The sequence below is a fragment of the Hemitrygon akajei genome, chromosome 30, assembly GCF_048418815.1.
Source record: "Hemitrygon akajei chromosome 30, sHemAka1.3, whole genome shotgun sequence".
Lineage (NCBI taxonomy): Eukaryota > Metazoa > Chordata > Chondrichthyes > Myliobatiformes > Dasyatidae > Hemitrygon > Hemitrygon akajei.
Window position 1 is genome coordinate 30,683,835 of NC_133153.1, and position 18,458 is coordinate 30,702,292.

At 41.1% G+C, this 18,458-nt stretch overlaps 1 pseudogene; it reads right to left on the reverse strand.

The window, feature by feature from the left end:
• Positions 1–451: 451 nt before the first annotated feature.
• Positions 452–17,990, reverse strand: LOC140718933 (UDP-glucuronosyltransferase 2C1 pseudogene; annotated as a pseudogene).
• Positions 17,991–18,458: the final 468 nt, after the last annotated feature.

Sequence of the window (18,458 nt, forward strand, 5' to 3'; positions counted from 1 at the left end):
AGCTACTTAGTCTTGAGCTGGGTTCCAAACTGGGCTCCGCAGACCCCCTGTTTAAAGGTATTGTTTCACAACATCAAAAAGGTTGGGAACCCCTGGTCTAGAGGGATAATTGGTTGATGAACATTGATAGATTGTTGTTGAGCAAACATGTTAAGGTTAATGCATGCAATACATTGATGGAATCTGAGTGACTCAACAGGTTTGGGGAACCTTCAGACCATTCCTCTTCAGATCGCTTGATATTGCTGCCCACTTGTCTGCAGACGATATGCGTAAATACATTTTTCCTGCACATTGAAAACTACTTATTCTGTATTTCAATCAGCATCAAAGATACACTTGACACTGAACTTTGACATTTCTTGCATAATTTTTAGACCAAAATTTCACTAGGATTCATGAGTGATAAAAATAATTTGACCGACATGAAGAATCATTAAAATCAAATACATTTCAAAAGAATATTTCTTTATTCATAGGTCAGCTGAATTAGTTTGTTTTCCCTTATACCTCTAGTCACTTTACACTTTTACATCCCCTGTTTTCCCTGTGAAATGCGGATCAGGTAGTTTCAATTCTTTTGTGTATATAAAAGCACAAAGTCTATATTATAATGTGTCTATTGCTAATGATTTATTCTCAGAGTAGCCTTTGCTAAATTCATGAAATCTGGAAAGAATGTTCCATGGAATAACTTCAGAAAAAAAAATCAATTAATTCTAAACAACATAAAGCACCATATCCCAACACAAGATAGTGTAACCTCACTCAGTCTTTTGTTTTCCTCCACATGCAATACGACAAAGTTTCTTCAGTGCTACAACCATCAGCACTGTGACCATGAGTAACATGGACAACAGAAAGACCATCACATCAACACAGTAGTAAACGTACCAGGGCAGTCGGTAGGATTCAGAGCGCAAATGGCCTGCTCCTTTGTGTCGGGCAACATACTCAATCCAGAAAATGGCTCGCTCCATTGGTGACTCTGGCTGGTCCCGATGGAGGGCAGAGAGTTTCTTCATGTTGTCCCGGTAAAATGTGCCATTTATCACCTCATTAAGTGCCTGCAATAGATCTGTTGAATGCACGGTTGCAACATTAAGCATCTTTGCTGCGCCTCGGGATTCAAGTCGGACTATATTGTCAAACTGGTCCAAAATTAGAGGCATGCCAATCACTGGCACCCCGTGATAGATGGCCTCATAAATACCATTGGTACCACCATGAGAAATGAAGACTCGTGTGTTGGGGTGTCCCAGAAGGTCGTTCTGAGGGATCCATTTTATCAGTAGTGTATTATTACCTACATTGGGAGGGGTTTCTCCATCATATCTCCAAATCACCTTCTGGGGTACTTGAGCAAATGCCTCAGCTATTTCCATTGTAATCTGCTTTGGCAAGGAATGTATAACAGATCCTAACGACATCACAATAAGTCCATGCTTTCCTGAGCTTTGAACAAACTCTTCAAACTCTGCCGCTAGTGGTCGGGCTGGTTTACACTGGAAGCCTCCAATGTAGACAATATTTGGCATGGTGGGTCTTGGGAATTCAAACACAAAATCCATTCTCATTAGCAACAAATCAGCCCTCAAGAGAAGCGTTTGGATGTCTGTGTCTGGTCCCAGATGTTGATGACAGATTTCTTTATATATTGGGTATATAAATAATTCTGAGATGACTAGCTGAATAAGATACTGCACAATGTTTTCTGTTCTCTGGAGAAAATTCATTTTATCTGTAAAGTGTGAGCCTGGATTTGGGATGTAAGAAAGTGGCGATGGAGCAAAATGAGAATGAGCTTCTCCAAAAGGAAGCCATCGAACATTATACACCAATGGGACTTTTAAATAATAAGCAAGCATTGGACCAGCAACAAAAACTGGATCTGTAAGCAATATCTCAAAATCTGCATTCTTAAGTCGGTTTAACAAGCTTTTGTTTTCAAATATTGCCCTGGTTTCATCCTGAAAAAATCTATGTAAATGATACTTGAAAAGATTATAAGTTAACAGCAACTTAATTTTGCCCCATGTTGTCCAACCATTCTGGAAGTTTTCCAATGAATTTTGCACAAGATATTCAAGCTGCTTCATAACTCCAAATTGTTCAATATCTTTCTCTTGTTTAGTCCTTATGAATTCAAAGAGATCTGGTCTTTCTTTTACATACAAAGTTGATGAGTAAGAAAGCACTGTGATATTGTGTCCGTGTTCTTTTAGTTTTTCTATTAGAATCTCCATATTGATCCAATGACTTCCATCCACGGGTACAACCAATATCTTAGCCCCTTGTGTGACTGGACAAGGCAGCATGATGAAAATGCTAAGAGCACATGCAATCTGCAATCTGCTTTTCCATCCAGGACTATCCATCTTGAAAATAGCTGATCACACCGATCCTGTTGTAGAAATAATTAGAAATGTTGGTAAGCATAATAGTATATAGGTAACAAAAAACATTTTACATGTAGTTGTGTGTTTTCTTGTCACCACCTTAACTCTACTCACTGTATGGAGTACACTCCCAGTTGTAGCTGAATTTGAATGACATACAACACACAAATTTAATTTGGAAGCAGAACTCAGCTACACAACTAGGTCACCTTTCTGGTTCATGGGCTCAGCTGATGTTTCAAGGATGACAAGTTACCACAGGGATAGTGAGCAACAGGTTCTTTTTATGAGTTCAAGGAGCAAGACTTTGTATTGCAAATACCAAAGTAACAAGGAGTGGTGAAATGGAAAGCTCTGACTTTGTATGCCCCATAGCAACAAATCCTGATCAGCAATGCATATCTTCCACCATAAAGACTTGAGATTCCCACTGTGACATTTTCTGGTTTGGGATATTGATGCACCATCAGTAACTCACTCTGAGACGTAAAAGTGAGATATCGGCTTTTATTGACTGGAAGAAGGAACGAGCAGTGAGTGACCACCATACTACATCCTGGAGACTGAGAGGCCGGGCTCAGACCTCAATCGCCTTTATACAGGGGTCTGTGGGAGGAGCCACAGGAGCAGTCAGCAGGGGGCGTGTCCAGACAGGTATATGTAGTTCACCACAGATATCCTATACTGTTTGGTCATTTCATCCTCTCAAGGTGAGAATGGGGAACATCTGAATTATACAACCTGTAACATTAAAACATAAGACAGTTATTGTAAGGCAGGCCATATGTTGAAGACTGTGTTGAATTTATGGTGATATGGTTAAACCACAAAGATAAGGAAACTGTAAATTTGAGCTTAATCGAAAAACTACCTCAGAGGTCACTTTGTTAGGTACACCTATACACCTGCTCTTTAATACAAATATCTAATCCAGTTTAAGATGGTGCTGCTGAAGTCAAGCAACAACTTCATGGTGGCTTTCAAAGTAAGAAATACAATTAAATATTTTATTAATAACACATTTTCTGTAAATATTCATGGTATACGGTCACTGCAAACAATGAGGAAGCAAGGCTGAGTGGAGGGTCGAAGTGTGTGTGTGCAGGAGCAAGGTCAAGGCATATTTGAGACAGAGTCAGAGTTGAAGCAAGCAGAGTGGAGGAGATTCAGAGCCCTTACACCTAAACCAATAGCGAGATTTGATCAATTTAAGCATCGGACTAATTGGGAAATATTGGGCACGGGCTGACGTATGGCGGGTGGGTGGGGTCTAGGCCCAAAGTGTATCAATGCAACAGGTCCCAGTCTTTGAGAGAGCAATGAATCGATGTTTGGAGGATTTAAACGCCAGGCCAGATGATTGATAAGGCAGGGTGTCAGGACTGCAGGAAAGAATGGGCCAGTTCTGCTTCCTGCTGTTCTTTGCTGAACTAAGGCTGAGGCAGTGGGCCTGCTCTGTCTGGTCTGGGCTCCGTGTCTGAGGACTGAATTTTGTTCTAAATGTATTTTGCTTACTTTTATTGTTTGCCCCTAATAAAGTGGCCACTGCGTGCCTAAGTATAACTATTGCTGAGAGGAGAGGATGGGATAACTTTGCCAGAAAGTATCACTGAAGTATAACAAGTATTGCTGCTGATTAATTACCTCAGTGTGCCATGACAATGTTGTATATGTGGTCATGTGGACTTGGTGAGACACGAAAACTGTCCCTTGGTTTGAGCCTGAAACTAGAACTCATTTTCTCTTTCCACAGACAATCAGGGCTCTACGTTCTAGTGTTTGATTATGCTAACTGGCCTGCAATGAAATTATCGCGATACAAACAAGTTCAAGTTTAATTGTAGTTTAACTACACATGAATACCCATGAATACAGTCAAACAAAACAGCATTACTCCGGGGCCAAGATTCAACTCACATTACCAATAGTCACACACAGCACAAGGCAGACATTGTACATATAATTATGATAACTGTAAAATACAGAGTCTCACACAAAAAAAAGACCCTGAGTGAAGGAGGACATTAAGTGACCATCTCCTGTAAAGTGGCCCTCGCAACATAAATGCAAGGGTTTCGGCAGATGCTGAAAATCCAGAGTAACGCACACAAATTGCTGAAAGAACTCATCAGGTCAGGTAACATCCATGGAGGGGAATAAAGAGTCAATGTTTCAGCTGAGACTCTTGTGGTGAACTACATATACCTGTCTGGACACGCCCCCCCGCTGACACTGACCGTGGCTCCTCCCACAGACCCCAGTATAAAGGCAATTGGAGACACAGCCCCGGCCTCAGTCTCCAGGATCTAGTGTGGTGGTCAATTGCTGCTTGTTCTTTCTTCCAGCCAATAAAAGCCGATATCTCGCCTCACGTCTCAGAGAATTATTGATGGTGCATCAGCTCTTCATCAGGACTGTTAAAGCATTTCCTTACCACTTAATGCGCAGTATAAGACACTTGCTAGTCCTGCTGTTTGGATAATATGTAAAACATGTTTCTCAGTGTACCTATTGCATGCAGCATTAACAATAATAAACCAATATACCAATTTAAATTGATTAGAATGGTGCAAAGTTTGACAGGGTTAGTCATAGAATAAGTAGAAGAAGATTGTGAGATTGAAACAGGATTTCAATTACACTTCACATTCTCTGGATCTTTTCAATGATTTCACGTTCCCTGGCCCCCATCATTTTATTTTCACTATGGAGGTCCAGTCCCTGTACACTTCCATCCCCAACCAGGAAGGCCTCAAAGCTCTCCATTTCTTTCTGGACACCAGACCCAACCAGTTCCCCTCCACCACCACTCTACTCTGTCTAGTGGATCTAGTCCTCACTCTCAATGATTTCTCCTTTGTCTCTTCCCACTTCCTTCAAACAAAAGGTGTAGCCATGGGCGCCTGCCTTTTTGTTGGCTGCGTCGAACAGTCTATGTTCCAAGCTTACTCTGGTGTCCGTACCCCTCTTTTCCTACACTGCATTGACAACTGCATTGTGCTGCTCCCTGCACCTACGTGGTGCTCGTCAACTTCATCAACTTTGCCTCCAACTTCCACCCTGCTCTTAAATTTTGTTGGTCCATTTCCAACACCTCCCTCTCCTTTCTCGATCTCTCTGTCTCTATGTCTGGAGACAGATTATCTACTGATGTCTATTATAAACCCAAGGACTCTCACAGCTACCTAGACTATACCTCTTCCACTTGTAAAAACACCAACCCCTTCTCTCAATTCCTCCATCTCCTTTGCATCTGCTCTCAGGATGAGGCTTTTCATTCCAGAACAGAGGAGATGACCTCCTTTTTCAAAGAAAGGGGATTCCCATCTTCCACCGTCAACACTGCCCTCAACTGCATCTCTTCCATTTCACAGACATCTGCTCTCACGCCACCCTGCCAGGGATAAAGTTCCTCTTGTCCTCACCTACCACCCCACCAAAGTCCGCCACCTCCAACGGGATCCCACCACCAAGCACATCTTCGCCAAGCACCTACACTCTGTCCGCCAGAAGAAGTAGGATCTCCCAGTGGCTGTACATTTCAATTCTACCTCCCATTCCCATTCTGACATGTCAGTCCACGGCCTCCTCTACTGTCACAATGAGGCCACACTCAGGTTTGAGGAACAATACCTTATATTCCGTCTGGTTAGCCTCCAACCTGATGGCATAAACATCCATTTCTCTAACTTCTGGTATTGCCTCCCCACCATTCCCCATCCCCTTTCCCCTCTCTCACCTTATCTGCTTACCTGCCCATCACCTTCCTCTGGTGCTCCTCTCGCCTTTCTTTCTTTCATGGTCTTCTGTCCTCTCCTATTAGATTTCCCCCTACTCCAGTCCTGTATCTCTTTCACTAATCAACCGCCCAGCTCTTTACTTCACCCCTCCCCATCCCGGTTTCATCTCTCACCTTGTGCTTCTCCCTCCCCTCGACTCCAACTTTTAAATCCACTCCTCATCTTTTTTTTTCTCCGACGGCGCCAAAGGATCTCAGCCTGAAACATCGACTGTACCCTATACCATAGATGCTGTCTGGCCTGCTGAGTTCCTCCAGCATTTTGTGTGTGTGGCTTGGATTTCTGGCATCTGCAGATTTTCTCTTGTTTGTGATCGAAACAGGATTTATTTATTGAGAGATTCAGCACGGTATAAGCCATTCTGCCCCATCAAGCTGCACTGCCCCAACAATTGACCTAATCACAGGACAATTTACAATGACCAGTTAACCAACTAATCTTTGAACTGTGGGAGGAAACCCACACAGTCATGGGGAAAATGTTCAAACTCCTCTGTTAATATAATACTGCACGGCACACACAAAAAAAATCAGCTTCTACTAATAATGCAATTCTTAATTTCTGAAAATACAATCTGTAAAACATTCACAAACAAATGCACAGGCGTGTTTTAGAACTCGAGGTTATCCGTTATCATCATCTGAAAGTGCAAGGTAGTTTACATAATATGTTGTTTGTACTTTTTACCTTTTACTTACTGTCGTGGTCAAAAGTAATAGCTTCAAAGCGGTTGTAACTTCAGCAAAGGAAAAGAGTATGGCACTTTTCTAATGGAGGCACCACAGCTTTTAAGCTTCTCTTATCATGCGTCGTTTATCTTGCCGCATTTTTTCTATTCACAATCTATCATATTTCTGTTTTCAGCAGCAAGTTCAGAGGCAGAGTCTTTCTGAGTCATCGTTGCTTTTAATAACGCATCTCAAGTGCTGGAGGGACTAGTGGGTCGGTCAATAAATCATAAGCACAAGAGGTTCTGCAACTCTGAAAATCCAGAGCAAGCCATGCAAAATGCTGGAGGAAATCAGCAGATCAGGCAGCATCTATAGAAAGGAACAAAGAGTCAATGTTTTGGTCCGAGCCCCTTTCATCAGAACTGGAAAGGAAGGGGAAGGTGGAGCCAAGAGGGGGAGGAGTATAAGCTCAAAGGTGATAGGTGGGCCAGGTTGGTGAGGGAGGGGAGATGAAGAGATAATCTGAGAGGTCATGTGTGAAAAAGGTAAAGGGCTGAAGGAGATGGAATTTGTTAAGTGAGGAGAGCAAACCATGGGAGAAAGGGAAGGAAGAGGAGCACCAGAGGGAGTTGATAGGCAGATAAGGAGAAGAGAAAAATTAAGAGGGGAACCATAATGGTGAATGGAAGAAGAGGGGGGAGGGGCATAAATGATCAGAAATTTGATAAGTCAAGGTTCATGCCATCAGGGTGGAAGCTACCCAGACAGAATTCACACCTGAGAATGGCCGGATCTTGCGGTAGAGGGGTCCATGGATGAACACGTATGAATGGGAATGGGGATTGGAATTAAAATAATTGTCCACTTGTTACAGACAGAGCGAAGGTGCTCAACAAAGCAGCCCCCGTTTACGCTGGGGTCTCACTGAGGTAGAGGAAGCTGCATCGCGATCGCCTGATACAGTAGAAGTACTGTCTCGCCTGGAAAGACTGTTTAGGGTCCTGAATGGAGGTGAGGAAAGAGGTGAATGGGCAGGTGTAGCCCTTCTTCTCTTGCAGGGTTAAGTGCCAGGAGGGAGATCAGTGGGCAGGAACAAATGGACAAGGGAATCACGGAGCAAGCGACGCCAGCAGAATGTGGGGATTGGGGTGGGTAAAGATGTATTTGGTGGTAGAACTTCGTTGAAGATGGTGGAAGTAAATGCTCCTCTCCTATCAGATTCCTTCTTCTTCAGCCCTTTATCTTTTCCACCCATCACCTCCTCGCTTCTCACTTCACCCTCTCCTATCCACCCACCTTTACCCTCACCTGGCTTCACCTATCACTGCCTTCCCCTCCCCCCAGAAACTTGGAAACACAGAAAACCTACAGCACAATACAGGCTGTTGGGCCCACAATGCTGTGCCAAACATATACTTACTTTAGAAATTACCTAGGGTTACCCATAGCCCTCTATTTTTCTAAGCTCCATGTTCCTATCCAGGAGTCTCTTAAAAGACCCTATCATATCTGCCACCACCACCGTTTTTGGCAGCCCATTCCATGCACTCACCACTCTCTGTGTAAAAAATTTACCCCGACATCTCCTCTGTACCTACTTCCAAGCACCTTAAAGCTGTGCCCTCTCATGTTGGCTATTTCAGCCCTGGGAAAAAGCCTCTAACTATCCACACCATCAATGGCTCTCATCGTCTTATTCACCTCTATCAGGTCACCTCTCATCCTCCAAGGAGAAAAGGCCAAGGTCACTAGAGCTATTCTCATAAGGCGTGCTCCCCAATCCAGGCAACATCCTTGTAAATCTCCTGTGCACCCTTTCTATGGTTTCCACATCCTTCCTGTAGTGAGGCGACCAGAACTGAGCACAGTACTCCAAGTGGGGTCTGATCAGGATCCTATACAGCTGCAACATTACCTCTCTGGATTACATTACCTTATTCTGGATTTCTTGCAGGCATTCACAGTAGAACAAAGAGAGTCAATGATGAACTGCACACAAGGACTGTCAATCAACCAGTGTGCAAAGGAAGACAAACTGCATGTATAAGCAACAAACAAACAATAAATAAATAGATAATATGATTTGAAGGATAAATCTGGAAATTATTAGGAGTCCTGGCTGATGAGGCATTGGTTAGAAAAATGAATGAAGCATATATCGCGCTTCGGAGATCAGAGACAAGTGAATGTTGTGAAATTTGTTTTTTGCAGCAGCGGTACAATGCAATACATGATTTTAAAAGTTATAAATTACAATAAGAAATACATATATATAATTAAATTAAATAAGTAGTGCAAAAAGAGGCCAAAAATATAGTGAGGTAGTGTACATGGTTTCGTTGTCCATTCTGAAACCTAATGGCAGAGGGGAAGAAGCTATTCCTTAAAAGTTGAGTGTGTGTCTTCAGGCTCCTATGCGTCCTCCTTGATTGTAGCAATGAGACGTGGGCATGGCCTGATTGATCAGGTCCTTAATTATGGATACCACCTCTTTGAAGCATTGTCTTTTGAAGAAGTCCTTGCTGCTGGGGATCCCAGTGTCCATGATAGAGCTGGCTGAGTTTGTAAATTTGTGCAGGTTTCCAATTCTGTGCGGTGGCCCTTCCAAACTAGACGGTGATGCAACCAATTAGAATGCTCTCCACGGCACATCTAAAAATTTGCTTGAGTTTTTGGTAACATATCAAATTTCCTCAAACTACTAATGAAATATAGCCTTTTTGTAATTGCATCAATATGTTGTACCTAGGATAGATCTTCAGAGATATTGATAGTCATGAACTTGAACCTGCTCACTCTTTCCACTGCTGATGAGAATGGGTGTGTGTGTTCCCTTGACTTCCCCTTTCCCAAAGTCCACAATCAATTTGTTGGTCTTATTGCACTGAGTGCAAGGTTGCTGTGAAACCATTCAACCAGCTGAGGACTTCTTCAAAAGACAATGCCTCCAAGAGGCATTCTGAGGAGACAGCACCCTCAACTGTGCACTGATGATGGGCTTCTTGAATGGAGCCAAAACTTCTGCAAAGATTTCGCCAAGCTCAGTGTTCAAACAAACTTCCAAATAGCCAACCTGAGCTACCAATATTCCGAAATAAGTCTTACTTACGGCAAATCAAATCAGTGAGGATTGTTCTGGGCAGCCTACAAGTGTTGCCACACTACTGCCACCAACATGGTAGCTGGGGGAAAAAACTGGAGCAGCTGGAAGAAGCCCATGTGGTCATGGGGAGAACATACAAACTCCTTACAGGCAGAGGCAGGAGTTGAACCCAGATTTTACAGCTATCATTGTTATAGCTTTACACTAACCACTGCACTACTGTGTTGCCTGTGTTACGTATTCAGGCAACAATAAATATAGATGAGATAGGCAAGGGTTTAACAACAAATATCACGTTTATTAAACACTGAAACAAACCCCCTCAAAAGTAAACAAACCCAAACGTAACCGGAAAACAGCTGCTGTGCGACACATTCACAGTTCTTAATAGCTTTGCAGTCCCAAACAGTCTTTAAAGCGGTATTGGGAAAAAACAGTTCTTTAGAACGATATGCCGAAAGAAAACAGTTCTTTATAGCCATATGCCAAAAGTTCAAAAGCTCACAGTACTTTTAAAAGGAGAGACTTTTTAAAGCGATGTAAATTCTCTTCCACGTCGATGTCCTTCGATTCCCCGGCGTCGAACTTTCCCACGAAGAATTTTATAAAATATAATGGCTCAAAAGTACTGACCTTTCTTCCCACACTATTCTCAATCCTTTCTGGTCAACCCAGGGATTAACAACGAGAATAGTCAACGAAATCCTTCCGAATGAGGATCAAACAAGGTCGAACTCAATCCACCGTCGAAAATCGATTTTCCTCGATCTCCATCTTCCAAACTTTTGTTCACTCTCCATCAGCAAAGAAACCGTTGGCAGTGACCTTTTAAACTTTAGGCATTATATAAAACTTCATTTTTAACTAAACTGCGTCATCACATTAAATCACGCAGTGACATGAAGTCATCCTGGCAAATTCCGCCACGAACTGCCCCACCTGACAGGGTGGGTCTTCCTTTTATACCCTGTAGAAAAAACCTGTCACATGACCTCTCCTGGCGGGAAAATGACATCACTCCACCATCACAAAACCATTCCCTCATGTCCAGTATAACTTCAACCCCAGTCACGTGACAAGGGTACCACTGTCACGTGTCACGGGTACGTAACACCTCCCTCCAAAAAAACATTTTTGGTCTGACAAGAACAAAAATTTTAACAATTTCTTACAAAAAAAAACAAATGTATAAATTATAACATACACAATATATAATACAGTAGGAGTGTTACAATAAAAAAAAACCACTCCAAACAAAAAAAATATTACATTGTACATTCAACATCGAGATAGACAATCAGCAACCACATTATCTCTACCTTTAATATGAGTTATCACAATATTGTACTCTTGTAACATCAAACTCCAATTTAACAATCTTCTGTTTTTGTTTTTCATCTTACTCAGAAAAACTAACGGATTATGATCAGTGTAAACAATAAGTGGTTTTTGAGTTGTACCAACATATACCTCAAAATATTCTAAAGCCAAAACAAGAGATAACAATTCTTTCTCTATTGTTGAATAGTTTCTTTGATGCTTATTAAATTTCTTAGAAAAGTAAGCTACTGGATGATCAACCTCATCACCCTCATTCCTTTGCATCAATACTGCTCCCGCAGCTTCATCACTAGCATCTACAGCTAATGAAAAAGGTTTTCCAAAGTCAGGTGCCTTAAGCACAGGTTGTTGACATATCATTGTTTTCAATTTTTCAAATGCTTCCTGACAAGGCACTGTCCACACAAACTTTACATTCTTCTGCAGAAGATTAGTTAATGGAAGGGCAACATTAGCAAAATTCTTACAAAATTTTCTATAATATCCTACCATTCCCAAAAATCTTCTGAGAGTTTTTTTCCCCGTCGGAGTGGGAATCTCTAAAATTGCCTGAACTTTTGCCTGAACAGGAGCTACCTTACCTTGACCTACAACATAACCAAGGTAAGTCACAGTGGCATGTCCAAATTCACTCTTGGCTAAATTAATAGTCAAGTTAGCTTTTGAAAGCTTTTCAAACAATTTCTCCACCGCAATTATGTGTGCTTCCCAAGTATCATTTCCTGTCACTAAATCATCAATATAAGCATCAGTATCTTTCAATCCCTGAATCACAGAATTAATCATCCTCTGGAAAGTACCTGGGGCATTCTTCATCCCAAATGGAAGAACATTATACTCATATAACCCAGATGGAGTTACAAATGCAGAAATCTCTCTACCTCTGTCCGTTAATGGAACACACCAATACCCTTTCAATAAATCAATCTTTGTAAGGAACTTTGCTTTCCCAACTTTATCTACACAATCATCTACTCTAGGAATTGGATATGCATCTGTTTTCGTTACAGCATTCACCTTCCTATAGTCCGTACAAAACCTAATACTACCATCAGGTTTTGGCACCATAACACATGGCGAACTCCAATTCGAGTTAGAATGTCTAATAATATCATTCTCTAATTCAATTTCTCTAATATCATTCTCTAATTCAATTTCCTTCTCAGCAAGTTCACATTTTTCCATGTTCATCCTATATGGATGTTGTTTAATAGGTTTGGCATCTCCAACATCTACATCATGTGAAGCTATAGTAGTCCTTCTCGGAACATCTGGAAACAAATCCTTATACTTAAAAATCAATTCCTTCATCTGTTGTTTCTGCTCTAGCTGTAAATGTGCTAATTTCTCATCCATATTTTCCAAAATGGTCGAATTAGGTAACCTAACCGAAACAATGTTAGATTTAGAATGAAAGTCAGATGAATCATCTATCATGTTCCCAGTTAAATCAAACTCATTCTCACTAACCACAACAGTCACAGTACCAGATTGTTTCTCAAAATATGGTTTAATCATATTTATGTGGCAAAGTTGTGTTGACCTTCTACGATCTGGAGTTTTTATTACGTAATCCACATCATTGATTCTAGACACAATTTCATAAGGTCCATGAAATCTAGCTTGTAAAGGATTTGTCTGCACTGGGAAAAGAACCAACACCTTATCTCCAGGCTTAAACATCCTCATCCTAGCTTCCTTATCATACCAAGTTTTCATTTTCTCCTGAGCCAACTTTAAATTTTCCTTGGCTAAACTACAAGCTTTATGTAACCTGTCCTTAAATTTCAAAACATAGTCCAACAAATTAGTATGCACTTCCTTACTAATCCACTGTTCCTTCAATAAAGCTAAAGGTCCTCTAACTCTATGCCCAAACACAAGTTCAAATGGACTAAAACCTAAAGATTCCTGTACCGATTCCCTTACTGCAAATAAAAGTAAGCTTATACTCTCATCCCAGTCACTTTCATTTTCCACACAATATGTCCTAATCATATTCTTGAGAGTAGAATGAAACCTCTCCAAAGCACCTTGCGATTCTGGATGGTATGCAGACGAAGTGATTTGCTTAGCTCCCAATTTATAAACTATCTGTTGAAACAATCCAGACATAAAATTACTACCTTGATCAGTTTGTATTTCCTTAGGCAATCCAAAATAAGTAAAGAATTTTATAAGAGCCTTCGTCACAGTTTTAGCTTTTATATTCCTAAGTGGTACTGCCTCTGGAAACCTAGACGAAGTACACATGATAGTCAACAAATACTGATAACCAGTTTTTGTCTTTGGTAATGGACCAACACAATCTACAATAACTTTAGAAAACGGTTCACCGAATGCTGGAATAGGTTGTAATGGAGCTACTGGTGTAACCTGATTTGGTTTACCCACAATTTGACAAGTATGGCACGTCTTACAAAACATCGCCACATCTTTTCTTAAACCAGGCCAGTAAAAATGTTTTAAAATCTTGTCCACAGTTTTCCTTACCCCTTGATGTCCACCTAAAGGCACACTATGAGCTAAAGTCAAAATCTCATTCCGATAAACTTTAGGAACAACTACCTGATAAACAACATTCCATTCCTCACTTGCAGGAATTGTAGGCGACCTCCACTTCCTCATCAACACTCCTTTTTCCAAGTAATATCCTACTGACACCTTCTCAATTTCACTACCTATTAAAGCTTGTTCCCTTAATTTTACAATCTCAGGATCTCTATTCTGCTCTGCTATCATCTCCTTCCGAGACAGAGATAAATCTTCATAGTCAGACTTACTCCCAGAATCTTGTTCAAACAACGAAGGTAAGAAAGTCTCTGACACATCCTCAAAACTCGAATCCTGAGTTGAACAGTCATGAGTAACAACCTCATTCTGCACATCAATTTTTTTAGCCATCGCTCTAGTCACAACACAGGAAGAATCTGTGTTAGAATTCACCTCTGGTTCCTCTGATTCCATTGTCAAATGCACTTCAGGAAAAACTTGTCCACCTGCCAAGTCATTACCTAACAATAAAGAAATACCCTTCACAGGTAAGCTATGCTGTAGTCCTACTTTAACAAATCCTGTAACTAACCCTGACTTTAAATTTACTTCATGTAAATGTACAGGCATAAAATCACTTCCAACACCTCTTATGTAATTCACCTCACCAGTATCACTCTCTTCATTAAACTTCAACACACTATCTAACATCAGTGATTGAGAAGCTCCAGTATCCCTAAGAATTTTTATTGGCACCAGAGTAGATCCTTCTTTCAAGGATACAAACCCTTCAGTTATAAAATGATCGTATCCCTTTCTAACTTTGTCAGACTCTAACAAATCCTCATTTGTGTTTACCAAACCCTGTAACTTTACAGGTGCTTCAGTATGTTGCACACAAGCATCTGGAACTGCTTCCTTCTCTTTCTTTTTCAATTTGAAACAGTTAGCTATTACATGGCCAGGCTTCTTACAATAGTTACAAATAAGACCAAACTGTCTTTCCTTCACAGGTTTTCCTTCCTCCTTACCTCTCTCATTAACCTCTGATTTAATTTCTAATTTACCTGGAGTCTCCATATTATTTTCCCTCTTAAACATTCTACCCTGAGGAAATTTATTCTTATGGATTAAAACATACTCATCAGCTAATCTAGCACAGTCATGCAATTTATCAGTATCCCTCTCATTTAAGTAGGTCCTTACTTCAACAGGAATGCTTTTAAATTCCTCCATTAAAATCAGCTTTCTCAATGTCTCATAGTCCTCATTTACATTTTTAGAAGAAACCCATCTCTCAAAACACATAGCTTTATCATAGGCAAATTCCACATAAGTCTTTTCCACAGACTTTTTCAAACTCCTGAATCTTTCCCTATAAGCTTCTGGGACTAATTCGTATGCCTTGAGAATATTTGTTTTCACAATATCATAATCTAATGCTTGCGCAGCAGTTAAAGCTGTGTAAACTTGCTGTGCTTTGCCTTTAATCACACTCTGTAACAACACTGACCATTTATCTTTCGGCCACTCTGACATCCGAGCAATAGTTTCAAAATGTTGAAAATATCTTTCCACTTCTGTTTCACTAAATGGAGGGACCAATTTAATTTCTTGACTAGCAACAAACGGTTTTTTAAAATCAGAAGACTGATTCCCAGACCTTAATTTCGCCATTGCATATTCAAAATCTCTCTACTTTTGTTCAGCTTCCATTTTACACCTCTCTAACATCATTTGTTCGATTTGCAACTGCATCTCCAGATTACTTATTGGAAACGATTCTAAAATCGATTCATCAAAATGACCGGAAGCCACAAAATGTGATGCGATCTTTCTCTGTATTACAGCTTTTGATGTTGTCACCAAAATACCTTTAAGTTGCAATCTCTTAGCAATCTCAGATACTTCAGTTTTTTTCGCCGTCGCTAACAAATCCACGTCTGGCGAATCCAGAAACTCATCAATATTCATCGTTGCCGAATACCAACCACAAGTCAAACAAACAAAAAAAAATCGAACAATCCCCGTTACCAAAACACCGATTCAAAATTCAAAAAGCATTTTAAACTCAAACGATTCAATTCCGGACGTAGCCCCCATAATTAATGTTACGTATTCAGGCAACAATAAATATAGATGAGATAGGCAAGGGTTTAACAACAAATAACACGTTTATTAAACACTGAAACAAACCCCCTCAAAAGTAAACAAACCCAAACGTAACCGGAAAACAGCTGCTGTGCGACACATTCACAGTTCTTAATAGCTTTGCAGTCCCAAACAGTCTTTAAAGCGGTATTGGGAAAAAACAGTTCTTTAGAACGATATGCCGAAAGAAAACAGTTCTTTATAGCGATATGCCAAAAGTTCAAAAGCTCACAGTACTTTTAAAAGGAGAGACTTTTTAAAGCGATGTAAATTCTCTTCCACGTCGATGTCCTTCGATTCCCCGGCGTCGAACTTTCCCACGAAGAATTTTATAAAATATAATGGCTCAAAAGTACTGACCTTTCTTCCCACACTATTCTCAATCCTTTCTGGTCAACCCAGGGATTAACAACGAGAATAGTCAACGAAATCCTTCCGAATGAGGATCAAACAAGGTCGAACTCAATCCACCGTCGAAAATCGATTTTCCTCGATCTCCATCTTCCAAACTTTTGTTCACTCTCCATCAGCAAAGAAACCGTTGGCAGTGACCTTTTAAACTTTAGGCATTATATAAAACTTCATTTTTAACTAAACTGCGTCATCACATTAAATCACGCAGTGACATGAAGTCATCCTGGCAAATTCCGCCACGAACTGCCCCACCTGACAGGGTGGGTCTTCCTTTTATACCCTGTAGAAAAACCTGTCACATGACCTCTCCTGGCAGGAAAATGACATCACTCCACCATCACAAAACCATTCCCTCATGTCCAGTATAACTTCAACCCCAGTCACGTGACAAGGGTACCACTGTCACGTGTCACGGGTACGTAACACGTGAAAATTGGAAAGTAGGCCATGTAAATAAAGCCAAGTAGGCTTTATTTCAAAGCAAATAAGTGTGGTGTGAAGCATTTGGAAAGTTAAACCAGAATAGGATTTGTGTTGTAGGGCACTAGAAAGTGCAATTGAGCATGGAGACCTAGCATCATAGGTAGACAAGGGGATGAAGAAAGCTTTTAGCTTGCTGGCCTTTGTCAGTCAAGACACTGAGACTAGGAGTTGGGACAATATGTTGCAGTTGTGTAACTTATTGGTGGTGTCGCACCAATGTACAGTTTTGGCCAACCTGTTAGGGAAAAGTCTTGGTTAAACTGGAGAGAGTGCAAAGAATATTTAGTGAAGAAATATATAACTCAGGACTGCAATGCCTGAGTTATAGGGTTGGCCAGACTAGGTCTATATTCTTGGAATGTAGAGAAATGGTGGGGGCAAGCTTAAATAAAAGTATAAAATTAAAAAAGACATAGATAAGGTGGATGGCAACAGTCTTTTCTCCGTGGTAGGAGGAGTCCAGAACTGCGGGTTGGGTTCATAGGTATATTTACACGCAGAGGGAGGTGAGCATATGGAATGAGCTGCCAGAGTCAGTGGATGAGTTTGTTAAAATGGTATCATTCTAAAAAGCACAACTGGTAACTGGAACTCTGCAAGTTGAAGCCTGATGGATGAGGCTTGGAGCCTGGAGACTGGAGGCCTGGAGAATTGGAGGACTGTCCACGTGTGTGGGTAGAAGGGAGGAAAGAGGTTATTAATTTCCACAGATGTCGCTTGACCAGCTGAGTTACATAGAAAACCTACAGCACAATACAGGCCCTTCGACCTACAAAGCTGTGCCGAACATGTCCTTAACTTAGAATTACCTAGGCTTACTCATAGGCTATTTTTCTAAGCTCCATGTATCCATCCAGGTGTCTCTTAAAAGACCCTATCGTTCCTGCCTCCATCGCTGCCACTGGCAGACCATTACACGCACTCACCACTCTCTGCTCTGTAAAGCTGTCTTCCTTTTAAACTCTTCCCGCAGTTCTCACTGGCCGACCTCCATGCGCTCGTGCAGTCGTGCCCCAATCAAACCGCTGAAGAAGTAACCGTCACTTTTTCAACTCTGCTCGCTTTTAAACTCTCCCAACGTTTTGTGTGTGTTGTACAGCTGATGTCGCTCTGTTGCTGGTCGTCTTCGGTATAGTTCTGCTGAGCTTTGTGAGCGTGTTAAGTTGGCACTGGAATGTGTGGCTGTGGTGAACTACATATGCCTGTCTGGACATGCCCGCCCTGCTAACTGCTCCTGTGGCTCCTCCCACAGACCCCTGTATAAAGGCGATTGGAGGCACTGCTCCTCCCTCAGTCTCCAGGATGTTGTGTGATGGTCTCTTGCTGCTGATAGTGCTCTCTTCCAGCTAATAAAAGCCTACCTCACCTCACGTTCCCGAGAGTTATTGATGGTGCATCAGTGGCAACACTTGCGGGCTGCCCCCAGCACAGCCTTAGGTTCTGTTGGTTGTCAGTGCAAACAACACATCTCACCATATGTTTCGATATACATGCAATTAATAAATGAATTTGAATCTGAATTTGAGAATGAATCTCAAGGTTATATATAGTAACTAACTAGGTAATAAATTTACTTTGAAAATCTTGAATAAATGGTTGTCAT